We start from the raw sequence: 16,251 nt of genomic DNA on the forward strand, positions 1-16,251 counted from the left end.
AAGCCTGCTTCTCCCTCTCCCGCTCCCCCTGCTTGTGTTCCCTCTCTCGCTGTGTCTCTGTCAAATAAATAAAAAAATCTTAAAAAAAAAAAAAAAAAGATATTGATCCCAGATCTTTTGCTCACAGTCTGGGGGAATAGTTACATCTCAGTGTGATCAGTGCCATAGTGGAAGAAAGAAAGGGGCTGTGGGAACCTAGAAGGAAAGCCTAACCCAGGCCAAGAGGTCAAGTAGAAGCCCAGGGTTACCACCTGCAGATTCTCCTCAAGACATTATAAGCTCTAGGACGTTCCAGGATTTTTATCCAGTTTACAGCTGTGTCCCCAGCACAGCAACAGTGCCAGGCATGTAGTAATCATTCAGTAATATTTATCATGTGAATGAATATAAATTAAGTCACATCACACAGGACTTCCTGCCCCTACAAAGCCCTTTCAACTGTTCACCCCCACAGGTATAATCTCATATTCATTCATTCATTTATTCATCAGGCTTTCCTGAATACCCACCATTTGCCAGACATGATATCAGATTCTGTGTGCCGAACAGACAAGATTTCATGAAATTCACGGTCTAAGAGAACAAAAGATGTTCCCCATGTAATCCCCATGATCTCTCCACCCTGGCCCAGCTCCCCTGTGCCCTGTGTTGATGTCCCCTTAGCTCAGCCGCAGGCTCCAGGAAAGCACCAGATTCCATTCAGAAGAGGACAGATGGGTCCTCTCCCCAGCCCTGTGCTGTCCACAGTCACCTGAGCCCCCAAGCAGTCAAGGCTCTCAGACCTGGAGCCTCAGCCAAGACCTTTCTCCAACTTCGGACTCTATAAAGGATCACCAGCAAAGCGAAGCCCCTTGCACTGCCAAACAAATAGGCTGCTCCACACAGTAACTCCTGCAATGGCTGCCCGAGGGTTGGATGGAACAGCGGCCAAGAGAGGGGTCACTGGCACTCTAGTTATCAAATTCCCTTCCGGACCTAGGTCCTTTGGGAACGTTTACCAAAGCGGAAACTCGTGAATTACACGGTGAAGGATGAAGAGGAACTCAGCAGATAGTGAAGGAGCCTGTTGAGGGCAGAGGAAGCGTCCCCTGAGCTCAGGAAAACTTAAATCAGGGGTTCTCAAACTTTTTTGTGCTGGACCCTTTAAGCAGTCTGGTGAAGCCTATGAAGCCCCTCTCAAAATAATGATTTGAAGGGCACCTGGGTGGCTCAGTCATTAAGCGTCTGCCTTCAGCTCAGGTCATGATCCCAGGACCCTGGGATCAAGGCCCACATCAGGCTCCCCGCTCAGCGGGAAGCCTGCTTCTCCCTCCCCCACTCTCCGTTTGTGTTCCTGCTTTCATTATCTCTCTCTCTGTCAAATAAATAAATAAAATCTTTAAAAAAATGATTTTAAGTGCATAACTTAAATACAAGAATTACAAATGAAACCATTTACACTGAAATACCGTTATCAAAATATTTTAAAATCTCATCAGTAATACATATATTCATTAACAAATTAAATAATAAGATCTCACTGCCTGTCTAATAACTGCACAATTTCAAAGTGGTGATGAATACAAACAATATTTCAAGATGTTTTCCAACAACTGTAATGTGATAGGGGAACATCTGTGATTTCTGTTGATGACAAAGTCACAAGTACTGCTAAATCTGTGGTTTGTTACCTACATTCAAAATGGAAAGAAAAATGAATTTCTGTAAAGATTAATGAATATAAAACGTAGCTCTCCCAGGGTGACTGGGTGGCTCAGTTGGTTAAGTATCCAGCTCTTGATCTCAGCTCACGTCTTGATCTCGGCTGGGGTCTTGATCTCAGGGTTGTGAGTTTGAGCCCCGAGTTGGGCTCTACACGGGGCATGAAGTTTACTTTAAAAAAAAAAAATGTAACTCTCCCATCCATCATCACAGCCCACTGGCTCTCAGGCCCCAGGCTAAGGACCTCTGTCCCAAGTAGTTGAACTAGAATGTAGAGTATGTAGGAAGGGATGACAAAGACTGGGGCTTGTGTCTGTGATAGGAATTTTTAATGGAGTGTGGGGTTGAAAAGGTAATGGGATGGAGTTGGCAGAGACTGACAAGCCAGACAGAATTGAATTCCAATCCTCCTTCCCATCTCCATCCTCACAAGCTGTGTGACCTTGGGCAAGTCATTTCATCTTTCTGCAAAATGTGGATATTCATACAGACCCTACGGAGCTATTATGAGAGTCTCATGTAAATTTCTCTTTAACCCTACAACTCTATATAGAGACAAGGATTTTGCATTTTGTTTTGCTTTGTTTACAACTGTATTGTTTTGGTTCTTTATGAGAGACGAAAGCTCTAGAAAGGTTGGCAGGAGGCACTTGTGGGTAGCAAGGATGAATAGAGCAAAGTAGACAAGATTAGGCAGAGGAGAAGTTGTCTCAGGAAAGAGTGATCTTAGCACTTCTCAGAGAATACACTTTAGGTAAGCAAAACAGTGCAGAGAGAGCAGGACTGAGGCAGGAAATCCCGGGGGTGGGGGGGGGTGGGGAAAGCCTAGAAGTCAGGGTACCCACAAAGGCAGAGGCTCTCTGTCCAAATACCTACGGCCTGCCATGTTGTTAATGAAATGAAAGAGATGGAAAAGTTCTGAGAATAGAATAGCAACCACCTGTCTACCCACTAGTCCGCGCTCATTGTGGTCTTAAGGGGGGGTTGTCCCTTTTTTCTCTAATTTTAGAAAATCTTCATATATTGTGGACAATCACCCTTTGACAGTCAAAGCTGATTTCAAAGAGGAGAAATTTGTGCTCCTCCACCAAATCCATCCCTTGCAGCTCTCACATTTTCTTCTAGGAATTTTGTTTTCTCCTAAATTGCTCTTGAGATATTCTAATCCCAACCTGGATGAATTAACAGGAAATGAAATTTGTCTGCTTCTCACCCAAGAAAGCTTGGGAGGCTATCTTCTGGAAAGGCCATGAAGGAGCCAATGCCTTTAAGGGTAGTGAAATAGAGGAGATTCCCAGAACTAGGAAGGTCCGGGGCTTGGCCATATGTGTGGCCTACTCTCTAGAGGTGAAGGAGGGACAGCATATGGTAGACAGAAGTACATCAGTATCCATTAAGCATGGGAGGGGACTCATGAAATATTTTTCTCTACAAAAGACCGTATCCTTTGCAAGGGAAGGAGCCCATATAATGTAAGTTCTGAATTGGACTTAATTTGATTTAGATTGAATGAAGTAATATGTCATTTTTTACTTCCCTAACTTTGTGGAGTCAGATTCATACCCACTATATAATCAACAGAAAAAATAAAACTGACAACATCTAAATTGCATGCAGTGAAATTACTCGTTGACTAAAAATTTATGAAAAAGTCAAATAAGTCTTCTTGACAAAATGTAGATCTGCAAAATTCATCCCAGGAAAAGTGAACTTCATAGAATATAGAAATAATGACCACAAAAGATAACTTACAATGGCAGAAGCTATAATTATTAAACTGTGATATGGATTTTTTAAATTGACTGATAACACAAATCATCATTATGAAATTTATACAGAAAATTATTTTTCAGATGAAGATAATTATAGCTCAATTTAAGGGAAAATGAATAAGTTGGAAATAGATTTAATAGCTGTGTAGAAAAATCAAAGGTATTGTACTGACTTAATGGGATTTGTCCTGGGAAATATTTTCTCCGTGAAAAGTAATCAATATGATATAATTCCATCAAAAATTTGTATTCATGGGGCACCTGCGTGGCTCAGTCAGTTAAGCTCAGGTCATGATCCCGGGGTCTTGGAATCGAGCCCTCCATTGGGCTCCCTGCTCTGCAGGAGGCCTGCTTCTCCCTCTTCCTGCCTGCCGCTGCCCCTACTTGTGCTCTCTCTCTCACTATCTCTCTCTGTGTGTCAAATAAATAAATAAAAATCTAAAAAAAAAAATCTTTAGGGGCACCTGGGTGGCTCATTCAGTTGAGTGGCCAACTCTTGATTTCAGTTCAGGTCATGATCTTGGGGTTGTGGGATCAAGCCCCCTTCCAGCTCTGCACTCAGGGGAGTCAGCTTGGGATTCTCTCTCTCTCCCTCTCTCTCTGCCCCTCCCCACCACATGCTCTGTCTCTCTCTCTTCTTCTCTCTCTCTAAAATAAGTAAATTAGGGGTGCCTGGGTGGATCAGTTGGTTAAGCATCTACATTTGGCTCAGGTCATGATCCCAGAGTCCTGGGATCAAGCCCCATATCGGGCTCCCCGCTCGGTGGGGAACCTGCTTCTCCCTCTCCCTCTGTCCCCGCCCCCGTTCGTGTTCTCTCTCTCTCACTCTCTATCTCAAAGAAATAAATAAAATCTTTTAAAAAAATAAGTAAATAGCGTCGGACTGCGGGTCTCCTTGCAGCGGCGGCAGCTCCAGAGCAGAGTGTGAACTGTGGCGGCCGGAGTCATGGCAGGGCAAGCGTTTAGAAAGTTTCTTCCCCTCTTTGACCGAGTTTTAGTTGAAAGGAGCGCAGCTGAAACTGTAACCAAAGGAGGTATTATGCTTCCAGAAAAATCTCAAGGAAAAGTGTTGCAAGCAACAGTAGTAGTTGTTGGATTGGGCTCTAAAGGAAAGGGTGAAGAGATTGAACCAGTTAGTGTGAAAGTTGGAGATAAAGTTCTTCTCCCAGAATATGGAGGCACCAAAGTAGTTCTAGATGACAAAGATTCTTTCTTATTTAGAGATGGTGACATTCTCGGATAGTATGTGGACAGAAATCATTATTAAAATGGCATGAAGTGAAACTGCCCATTCCAGTGAATTAGTGAAATCTTTCATCATGTAAATAATTTTCATGTCTCTCTTTTATAATAAACTAATGGTATCCAAACTAATGATATCCAGTGTCTCTAAAATTTAGTTTTAGTGTACTGATATAAACATTAGCAAATAAAAATGCATAAATGAAAATAAATAAATAAATAAATAAATAAATAAATCTTTTTAAAAAATGGTAAAATAAAGGGGGCATCTGGGTGGCTCAGTCGTTAAGCATCTGCCTTTGGCTCAGGTCATGATCCCAGAGTCCTGGGATCGAGCCCCGCATCGGGCTCCCAGCTCGGCGGGAAGCCTTCTTCTCCCTTTCCCACTCCCCCTGCTTGTGTTCCCTCTCTCACTATGTCTCTCTCTGTCAAATAAATAAATAAAATCTTTAAAAAAAAAAAAAAGTAAAAATAAAAATCCTTAAAATTAAAAAAAAATTGTTAAGGAATTTTTAAATCCTTAGGGTCAAAGCAGGGGCCAAATATCCTTACCTCTCTACTAAAGCTCCTAGAGAGAAAAAAGAAATGGACACAGTGGCCAAGACTTTGCTGATCTATATTTTATCAGGAAGGTTTCCCTGATTCTTCCATCAGTTTTTTATCAATAAAAAATTCCGCCATGTGCAATTTCACTGTTGTTTTATTTTTTCTGTTGATTATGTAGTGGTCAGTGCCCCTCTAGCATAGGCCCCAGCCTTGGGCCCCCACTACTTAACATCCATTGCTCCATCTGTCCACTCAACAATTACCCACCAAACAAACACCTACTCTGTGCCGGGTCCCAGCAGAAAAATCAAGCCAAGCCCCTGACCTCAAATAATTATAATTTTAATTATTTTTTTCTGGTCCTATACTCTTTCTTGTTATTTCATAAGGGACAGCACAATGTTGAATAGAAGAGGTGATAGTGGGCACCCTTTTCTCATTCCCATCTCAGGAGGGAAGGTTTTTATATTTCATCAGTAAGTATGATGTTGGTTGTAGGTTTTTTTGTGCATGTCCTTTATCAGATGAAGGAAGTTCCCTTCTATTCTTAGTTTGAAAGGTTTTTACCATAAATGGGTGGTAACTTTATAAATTTTTCTACATCTCTTGAGATGATCCTATGGTTTCTTAACTTTATTCTGTTAAAGTGGTGAGTTATATTGATTAATTTTCAAATGTCAAGTCAACTTTGTATCCCTGGAGTTAACACAACTTGGTTGTGTAGTATTATCCTACTTCTAGATCTTTGGGTTTGGTTTGCTGATATTTTGTTTAGAATTTTTGCATCTTTGTGTTTTTTTTGTTTTTGTTTTTGTTTTTTAAAGATTTTATTTATTTGACAGAGAGAGACACAGCGAGAGAGGGAACACAAGCAGGGGGAGTGGGAGAGGGAGAAGCAGGCTCCCCGCTGAGCAGGGAGCCTGATGTGGGGCTTGATCCCAGGACCCTGGGATCATGACCTGAGCCGAAGGCAGATGCTTAATGACTGAGCCACGCAGGCGCCCCTAGAATTTTTGCATCTTTGTTTGGCCTCTAATTTTCCTTCCTTATAATGCCCTTGTTAGGTTTTTGTATCTAGGTAATGCTGATCCCATAAAATAAATTGAGAAGCACTCCTACTTTTTCTATTCTCTGGAAGCATCTGGACCTGGAGTTTTCTTTGTAGGAAGATTTTTTTTTTAACAAAAGATTCAATTTCTTTAATAGAAACAGGACTACTCAGTTTTCCTATTTCTTCCTGTGTCAGTTTGTGTTTTTCTAGTTATCTGTTCACGTCGTTTGAATTTCAAGTTTGTTGGGATATAGTTATTTACAATATCCTCTCACTATCTTTTTGATTCATGTGGGATCTGTAGTGATGGCACTCTTTTCATTTCTAAAGTGATAATTGTATCTCCTCTTTTTGTCCTTCATCTGTCTAGCCAAAAGTTTATCAATTTTAGTAGTTTTATCAGAAAATTAACTTTTGGTTCTTTGATTCCTCTTTCATATCTTCATTTTCTTTTTCTTTTTTTTTTTAAGATTTTATTTATTTATTTGAGAGAGAGAGAGCGCGCACAAGCAGGGGCAGAGACAGAGAGAGGGGAGAAACAGACTCCCCACTAAGCAAGGAGCCCGATGTGGGGCTTGATCCCAGGACCCTGGGATCATGACCTAAGCCGAAGGCAGACACTTAACCAACTGAGCCAACCAGGTGCCCCCATATCTTCATTTTCTATTTTAATAACTTATCCTGTCAACTTTATTATTTTCTTCCTTCTACTTTATTTGGGTTTAATTTCTGAATGTTTTTCCTAACTACTTGAGGTAGATATTTAGATAGTTGATTTTCAGCCATTTTTGGGGGAAATATATTCATTTAAAGCCACAAATTTCACTCTAAACATGGCTTTAGCTACATTCTACAAGTTTTAACATATTATATTTTCATTACATTTGAACAAAATATTTTCTACTTTCTACTGTGATTTCTTTTTTGACCTTTGGGTTATTTACTAGTGTGCTATTCAATTTCCAAATATTTTGGGATTTTCTAGTTTTCTTTTTGATTTTGATGATTAGCATAATCCAACTGTGGTCATTGAACATACTCTATACGATTTTAGCTCTTTGAAATTTGGTTAGACTTACATTATGGCTGAGCATATTGATATATATTTGATGTGCTCTTGAAAAGAATTATGTGTTCTATGGTTATTGGATCCAGTGTTCTATTATGTCAATTAGGTCAAAGTCTTGAAGCATGTTATTCAAATTTTCTGTGTTCTTATTGATGTTTTTATTTGCATATTCTATCAGTTGTATTAAAATATCCCAGCATAATGGATTTGTCTATTTCTTCTTGAGAAATAGGCCCTGCCCTAGAGGTTCTCACAGTCAGATATGAGGGTTGACACATAATTCTACAATAACTGTGGGTATGTGTTTAGACATTCTAGCAGAGAGAAACCCAGGGAACACCCAATATTTTGGTCATACTGAACTCCTGGATGTTCCCTGAGTACAGATTTTGTTTTTCCCTATAAGAACTTTGTCTAAACCATGTGTCACAAACTCAAATGTCTACATTTGAAAGGGCCAGGGACAATATAAAATGAAAAGAGAACTGCAGATTCCTTAACTTATACAACAGTTTAGGAAATAGGCTGAAACAACTACTCAGCTACAAACACTGGCCACCTTTCATGAGAAAGGAAGGATGATTCAGAGGACAGAACGAAGACCCACAGAGAAGTAGTCCTAAGTTTGATCTGAATCATAGAACTGCTTGATTTCAGAATCGCTACGGACAGTGACTCCTGTACGCCTGTTTCCTCCCTATTTCAGCAGGAGGGTCCATAGCAGTTACCTTGGGCCTGCTTGTGTGTTGGGCAGGTAGAGAACAGATAACTTGTCTCTCATTTGCAGGTGTTTGGATAAAGCAGAACTCTGTAGTTGATGAGAATACTTAAGGAACTACTTCTAAGGAGACTTGTTTTCATCGGAACTTGAGTAATGTGACAAAATTCAGGATTTCAAGTTGATGCTGTGACAGGATGAGACTTTTAGGGCCTTAGGGGAAGGTGAGAATATTTTGCATGTAGGAGAGACATAAATCATTGGGGTCAAAAAGGCAGATTATAGGGGCACCTGGGTGGCTCAGTCGGTTGGGTGTCTGCCTTCAGCTCAGGTCATGATCCCAGGGTTGTGGGATAAAGCCCCATGTTGGGCTCCCTGCTTAGCGGGGAGCCTGCTTCTCCCTCTCCCTCTCCCCCTGTTCATGCTCTCTCTCTCTTTCTCTCACTCTCTCGCTCACTCTTTCTCTCAAATAAATAATAAAATATTTTTTTTAAAAGGCAGATTATGTTATCCAACCTCCAAGATGGGCCCCATGATTCTTACCTCCTGGTATTCATATCCCTGACAGAGGGTGACTTCTGAGACTATATAATAAAAAGCATTGTGGCTTCCGCTTCACTCTTTCTTAGATCACTTGCTCTGGCAGAAGCCGGCTGCCATGTCATGAGAACAGATCCACATTATGAAGAATTAAGACCTCCTGCCAATAACCAAGCTTCCTGTCGAGCCTTTGGATGACCACAGCCCTGGCTCATGTCTTGACTGCAACTTCATGAGAACCTTGAGTAAGAACCACCTGGTAAGCCATTTCCAAATCCTTGACCACAGATAACATGTGAGACAATAAATGTCCATTGTTTCAAGCCACTAAGTTTTGGTAATGTCCATTGTTTCAAGCCACTAAGTTTTGGTAAACATAATTTATATTCCCACTAGGATAGCTCACAGTTGAACTTTAAAGATCTATACCTATTTACATCACAGAGGATTACTATTATAGCAGTTGAACTTACATCATCACTAATACAAAGCTGTCCCTTTGACTGAGCCATTTCTCGAGCATCATCACACATCCCACCTTTCACCTGGCTATCTCCCACTCATCCTCCAGGACTTATCTCAGCTATTGCCATCTCTAAGAAGCATCCTGTTCCCAGGGACAGAGAGACCTTGTTTTCTTCTGCAGCAGCACTGGTCACTCTGAGCAGAAACTGGCTATGTCCATGTCTGCCTTCTGTAGCAGATGATGAGCTCCTTGAAGGACCCTAGGCACCAAGCCAGGCCTGGGACAAGTAAGGAGAGTGAATGAGTGTTTTCTAAATGATTTAATGAGTTTGGAAGCAACCTCTCACCCCTGAGGGCCTTGGTGAATTTTGAGGGCCCCTGTGAAATGGAACTCCTGGACCCTTGGGGTCTTCAAGGGACCTTAAAGTAAAACTCAAAGGACCCCTGGAGAACTCCTTTGTTAGACCCACAACCAACTCAGAAGACAGATACCTCTTAAGGAGACTTTCAGGAAAGTTTCAGGGATTCATGGTTTTGTTGTTTGCAGGTGTCAAGCAACAAAAACATGACAAAAATTTCTGGCTGATTTAAGAGAAGGAATTCATTAAAAGAATATGGGAGGAGCACCTAGGTGGCTTAGTCCGTTAAGCATCCGACTCTTGGTCTGAGCTCAGGTCTCTACCTCACAGCTATGAGTTCAAGCCCCGCATTGGGCTCCATGCTAGGCATGGAGCCTACTTAAAAAAAAAAAAAAAAAAAAAAAGGAAGGGCACCTGGATGGCTCAGTTGGTTAACTGTCTTCCTTCAGCTCAGGTCATGATCCCAGGGTCCTGGGATTGAGTCCTGCTTGGGCTCCTTGCTCAGTGGGGATTCTGCTTCTCCTTCTGCCTGCCGCTCCCCCTGCTTGTGCTCTCTCTCTCTCCCTTTCTCTCTGACAAACAAATAAATAAAATCTTAAAAAAAAAAAATGAGAATAAGCACATGAAAAGGTGCTCAACATCAGTAGTTGTTACAGAAATGCTAAATTGAAAGCACAACGAAATACTTCCAACTCACTGGAATGACTAATAATTTAAAAGATAGATAATAACAAGTGTTGGCAAAGATATGGAGAAATTGGAAACCCCATACATTGTTGGTAGGGATGTAAAATGGTGTAGCTTCTTTGGAAAACAGACTGGCAGGTCCTCATAATTAAACATAGAGGAGCCATATGACCCAACAATTACACTCCTAGGTATATATCCAAGAGAAATTAAAACATGTTCACGGGGTGCCGGGGTGGCTCAGTCGTTAAGTGTCTGCCTTCGGCTCAGGTCATGATCCCAGGGTCCTGGGATTGAGCCCTGCATTGGGCTCCTGCTCAGCGGGAAGCCTGCTTCTCTCTCTCCCACTCCCCCTGCTTGTGTTCCCTCTCTCGCTGTCTCTCTCTCTGTGTCAAATAAATAAACAAATCTTTAAAAAAAAAATATGTTCACACAAAAATATGTAAAAGAATGTTCACAGCAGCACCATTCGTGATAGCCAAAGAATGGAAACAACCCAAATGTCCATCAATTAAGGAATGAATAGACAAAATACAGTATATCTATACAATGGAATGTTATTTCAAATAAAAAGTAATGGAGTACTAATACAATATGCTACAACATGGATGAACCTTGAGAACATTATGCTATGTGAAGGAAAGTAGTCACAAAAGACTACATATTGTATGATTACATTTATATGAAGTGTCCAGAGTAGGTAAATCCATAAATACAGATCGCAGCTCAGTGGCTGCCTAGGGATGAGAAGGTGTTGCGGGCTGAATTATGTCCCCCTAACAGGTATGCTAAAGTCCTAACCCCTGGTACCTGTGAATGTGGCCTTTTTGGGAAATAGGGTCTTTGCAAACATAATCAAGATGTAAACTAAGATAAGGTCATATGAGAGTAGAGTATGTTCTTCATCTAATATGACTGATGTCTTTATAAGAAGAGGACAGACACACAGAGCGATGCACAAAGAGAAAAGAAGGACATGTGAAACCATGAGACACAGAGGAGAACGTCACGTGGCCGCAGAGGCAGCAACTTGCAGTGATGTGCCTGGCAGCCAAGGAGCACCGAGGAACGCTGGCAGCATGAGAAGCTAAGAGAAAGGCATGGAACAGATTCTTCCCGAGAGCCTGCAGAGAAAGCATGGTCCTACCAGCACCTTGTTTGGGACTCCTTGCCTCCAGAACTGTGAGAGGATCCATTTCTGTTGCTTTAGGCCACCCGGACACTTTGTTATGGCAGCACTATATGACTGCCAGAGTAATGGCCTTTCTTTTTGGGTGATGAAATGTTCTAAAATTGATTGTGGTGATGGTGTCACAATTCTGTGAATATACTTAAATCACTGAATTGTTTCTTGAGATATATCTGTTTATATTTCAAAAACAAAAAGTGCTATTGGGGAGCTCACAGAATCAACAAGAGGCCTAGAGAACCAGGTACAGAGCCAGAAATAGCACCCAAATCATGTAAAACTGGTCTGGGGAGAACCCCACAGTTGTTTTGTCAAGCACTAGCCACTACAGACTTAAAAATTATTATTAAATGAAGCAGGTCCTCTTTTTTATATCAAGGTGATGTATAATTTACATATAATAAACTGCACGCATTTGAAGTGTATAGTTTTGATGAGTTTTGACTAATCCCATATGACCACTCTCACAATCAAGATACAAAATATTTTCATCAACCGAAAAGGTTTCTTTGTGCCCCTTTACAGGGAGTTCCCTGTAGAGGGACCCTCCATCTCCAGCCCCAGGCAACTACTCATCTGTATCCTGTCCACTTCCTGAGCCTGGTTCTCCATCCAACCTGCCCATCAATTCTGTGAACCACCCAACCTTCCAATAAATTCCTTTCCTTTAAGTGAGCCAGAATTGGTGTCTGTTTTCACAACCAAACTTCCTGACTGATAAAACAGGGAGAAAACAAAGTAAGGAGAAGGGAGGAGAAACATAACTCCGAGAAAATATATCCACTCAGAATCCATTTATATAAAACTGAAAACCAGGGGTGCCTGGGTGGCTCAGTCATTAAGCGTCTGCCTTCAGCTCAGGTCATGATCCCAGGGTCCTGGAATCGAGCCCCGCATCGGGCTCCCTGCTGAGCAGGAAGCCTGCTTCTCCCTCTCCCTCTGCCTACAGCTCCCCCTGCTTGTGCTCTCTCTCTCTGTCAAATAAATAAATAAAATCTTAAAAAAAAAAAAAAAAAACCATTAGGGGCGCCTGGGTGGTTCAGTTGGTTAAGCGTCTGCCTTCAGCTCAGGTCATGATCCCAGGGTCCTGGGATCGAGCCCCGCATCGGGCTCCCTGCTCGGCAGGAAGCCTGCTTCTCCTTCTCCCACTCCCCCTGCTTGTGTTCCCTCTCACTGTGTCTCTCTCTGTCAAATAAATAAATAAAATCTTTTAAAAAATAAAAAATAAGAAATAAAAAATAAAATTCAAAACCAGAGGAAACCAACTAATATATTACGCAGAGATACATCCCTTTCTGACAAAACCATGAAGAAAACCAAAGGCATGTTTGTGGCAGTCTGGCTTATGGTTTAGCAAATGTTCGGGGTCCCTCCCTCTGCTGTGAAGGGAGCGCACTTCCCTGTCCCGCTGAGGCTGGGCTTGGCCATATGATTTGCGTTGGCCAGCAGAACGTTAGTAAACGTGACTTGAGCAGTGCCTTAAACGTGCTTATGCTGCTGTTGGACGTGGTTCTCCCATGTCAGTGAGCTGCCAGGAGGAGAATATGCACCAGGTACACTCTGATCCTAGTAGGATGAGAGACATGTGGAGCAGACCTGGGTCCAGCCTGCAGTCTGGAGCCAAACCCAGACAACCCACCACCTGAAGCAGAGCCACCCCACCAAGCCCAATCTAGATTAGGGCAACCTGCAGACCATGAGAGTGAGATGAATGCTTGTTGAGTTTTGAGACAATACGTGGCATTTTTGTGGCCACAAATGATTAATGCAATAAGTAACAGCCACTTCAGGAGGGGATGTGATGAGGGCTTCAAAGCATTCAGACTGAGTGGTGGGTTCACAAGCCTTCATCACATCATTATTTAAACCATACGCGTCCATTTTACATACTCTGTTATTTACGATTTTTTTCACAGCTTTAAAAAAAAGCGAGGGAGGAATTTGGGGTCAATGCCAACAGCAAGTGTTTCCGTGCTGAACCGAAGGTGGTTTGGGAGTGGGTGGGCAGAGATGAAGGGCTGGTGCAAGAGCAGGATGGAGGGGGCGGGGCGGAGCAGAGCGCAGAGAGGGATAAAAGCAGTGCAAAGGGATAAGACAGTGCTTGGATCCAGGTGATAGAGTATGCGATTTTATTTTCTACTTCATCCTTCTCTGGATTTCCTAAATTGTCTACACTGGACATATATGACTCCTGGAATCAGAGAAAAGAACAAAACTGTAATGGCAGACACAGGGGGTCACTTCCCAGCAAGCATTCCCTCTTCCCTGTTGATAGGATGAATCATGGCCCACGCCACCACATGTTCCCTGCGGCTGGATCAGCGGAGCCTGTGTGCCCCAGTTCTGACCAGTGAAGTGAAAGGGGACGTCTCCTGGTGGGAGGTGGGGGTGGGCTTTTAAGAAAGATTGCCCTCTGTGATTAAAAAAGAAAAAAGAGGAGAGAAGGAGGGAAGATTTGGGATGTTGTTGCACGATAGTGTGATATTTGGATCTGCAGCAGCCACCTTGCAACCTTGAGGGAAGATGTTGCCAAGGAGGGTGGGTGAGGGGAGAGATGGCAAAGTCCTGGGGGACAGGCTAAGCCACTGAGTCAATCTAGGGACTGTTCTGCTGGCTTCTTGTTAAGCAAGATTATGAAAATTCTACAGCTTAAGTCGGTTTTGTTTTGTTTTAAAGTTTATTTATTTTTGTGGGCACCTGGATGGCACAGTTGGTTAAGCCTCTAACTCTTGGGTTCGGCTCAGTCATGATCTCTGGGTCCTGGGATGGAGCCCCGCTTGGGGCTCTGCTTGAGATTCCCTCTCCCTCTCTGCCCCTCCCACTCATGCTCTCTCTCTCTCTCAAATAAATAAATAAATCTTTAATAAATAAAGTTTATTTTTTTTAGTAATCTCTACATGCAGTTGGGGCTCAAACCCACGACCCTGAGATCAAGAATCACACACTCTTCTGACTGAGTCAGCCAGACATGCCTTAAGTCAATTTTGGTTAGGAAGACTCAATTACAGCCAAAAACATCCTAATTGATGCAGAATATTTTTTCAAGTGTGAGGAGAGATATATCTGGTGACCTTAGAGGCTCATTCATCTCCCCAGACAGCAAGCTCAGTATGTGTGAATTAGCCCAATAATATCAGCCACTAGGTTCTAGGGGCGCCCCCTTTCTAACTAGGCTATTTGCTAGACAGTAGTACTTCCAAGGTGGCCTCGTCACCTAGCTGTTTCCTCCCCATACCCACTCTATTTAAAAGCTCCCCCCACTTTTTTTTTAAATCACTAACATCATCAAAATACGTTCCTCCTCCATTTCAACATTATTGGAACAGGACCCTTTCTACTGGGACTCTGGCGACAGTGCCGTGGGAAATGAGTTCCAGGGGCTGCCCGTGCCCTACTCTTGGCCTGGATGGGTCCCCCTCTCATACCCTACTTGTAGCTGCACTCCTGAGTAGGGCTAGTGGTGCGGGTCCCATACATGACAAAATATTACACAAGGAGGAAACCGAAAGATCGGGACAGTAAAACAGACATAAACTAGAATTGACCAACGTCAATATTTATAGATTGCAACTGGTTCTGTCCTCTGGACCAGCCCCAGGTGTGAGCGGCGGGAGGCGAGGCCTGCTTGTGGAGACCTCCCCGGCGGGTCCACTTCTCATGGCCCTCCTCTACCAGGTCTCCTCTGGAGAAGTCACCAGTTCCTTCCACCTCCCCAAAGAGTGAGCTCTCTCCCAAATGAGAATTTTAAAGACAGGAATCACATCATGTCATTTCTTTGCCAGCTTTCCATCACACTCAGTCTGTGTTAGGTCCTGTCTTCCCGCCTCTGCCGGCTCACCCGGGTGGGCCGTACCCTAGAAGTCCCAGGTCTCAGCAGCAGGCCCCTGGTTCTTACTGAAGCTTCCCACACACCTCGCCTTCTCCCACGGCACCTGGCAGGCGGGAGAAACTCCAGAGAAGCAGGGCTTCAGGGCTTCAGCCACATAGGGACACCCAGGGGCCTCCCAAATACTGTGTTCTGAGAATGCCAAGGCCTCAATCTCTAACAACTGGTTGTCTTTCAGGAGGAACCTTCAGCTGCCCCTCCCCACTCCCCGTTCTAACCATCTCCTCCCCGTGAAACCATCTACCAACCACAGAGGCAACCTTGTAGGTGCTACCCAAGCTGGGGACGGTCAGGTCACTTCGCCAAAAGAGTTGCTCTAAAATGCCAGCCCAGAACGGAGCCCAGCTTATCTGGTTCTGCACCCTGGCTTAAGCTTTGGAAAAGTCCTCGGCTGACCTGGGTGCCTAGCTTGGGTGCAGTAGCCAAATATGGCCACAAGAGGGAAGGAACGCATCTTCCTAGTGGCAGGGGTTTGGTTTCAACCAGGAACAGCTCCGAGGTTTTCACATGGCTAAAGCAGAAGGGCCAGAAGGTGATCTGCGGGTGCTCTCGTGAAGGCAGATAACTCCATGTGCCTTTAAAATGACATTCTTTAAATATTTGTTCAAATATATTTAGTGGTGAGGAAAAGAAACTGTTTTTCTAAATAAATAAAAAACAAAAAATATATATGTAAATACATTTATAAATAGAAGTAAAGATACATGTTTACCTTTGTGGATAGCAATATAAGTAAATATATATATATATTTATCCTCGTGAGTAGCAATATATGTAAATACATTTATAAATATAAGTAAATATATATATATTACACACACACACATATATATACACTCCTTGTGGGTAGCAACTAGGAGGGGCATGAGGGAGACTGGTGGTGTTTCTTGATCTGGGTGCCAGTTACACAGGTATGTTCACTTTGTGAAAGTTCATCAAGCTGTACTATTATGATTTGTGTACCTTTCTGTAGGTATGTTATGCCTCAAGAAAAGTTTATTTAAAAATCAATGGTGGGGCACATGG

General features: G+C 42.8%; 1 pseudogene; it reads left to right on the forward strand.

Annotated features, from left to right (window-relative positions):
• The first annotated feature begins 4,384 nt into the window (after positions 1-4,384).
• Positions 4,385-5,273, forward strand: LOC118552815 (10 kDa heat shock protein, mitochondrial pseudogene; annotated as a pseudogene).
• The last annotated feature ends 10,978 nt before the right edge of the window (positions 5,274-16,251 follow it).

This window comes from Halichoerus grypus, chromosome 11 (assembly GCF_964656455.1).
Source record: "Halichoerus grypus chromosome 11, mHalGry1.hap1.1, whole genome shotgun sequence".
NCBI classification, from domain to species: domain Eukaryota; kingdom Metazoa; phylum Chordata; class Mammalia; order Carnivora; family Phocidae; genus Halichoerus; species Halichoerus grypus.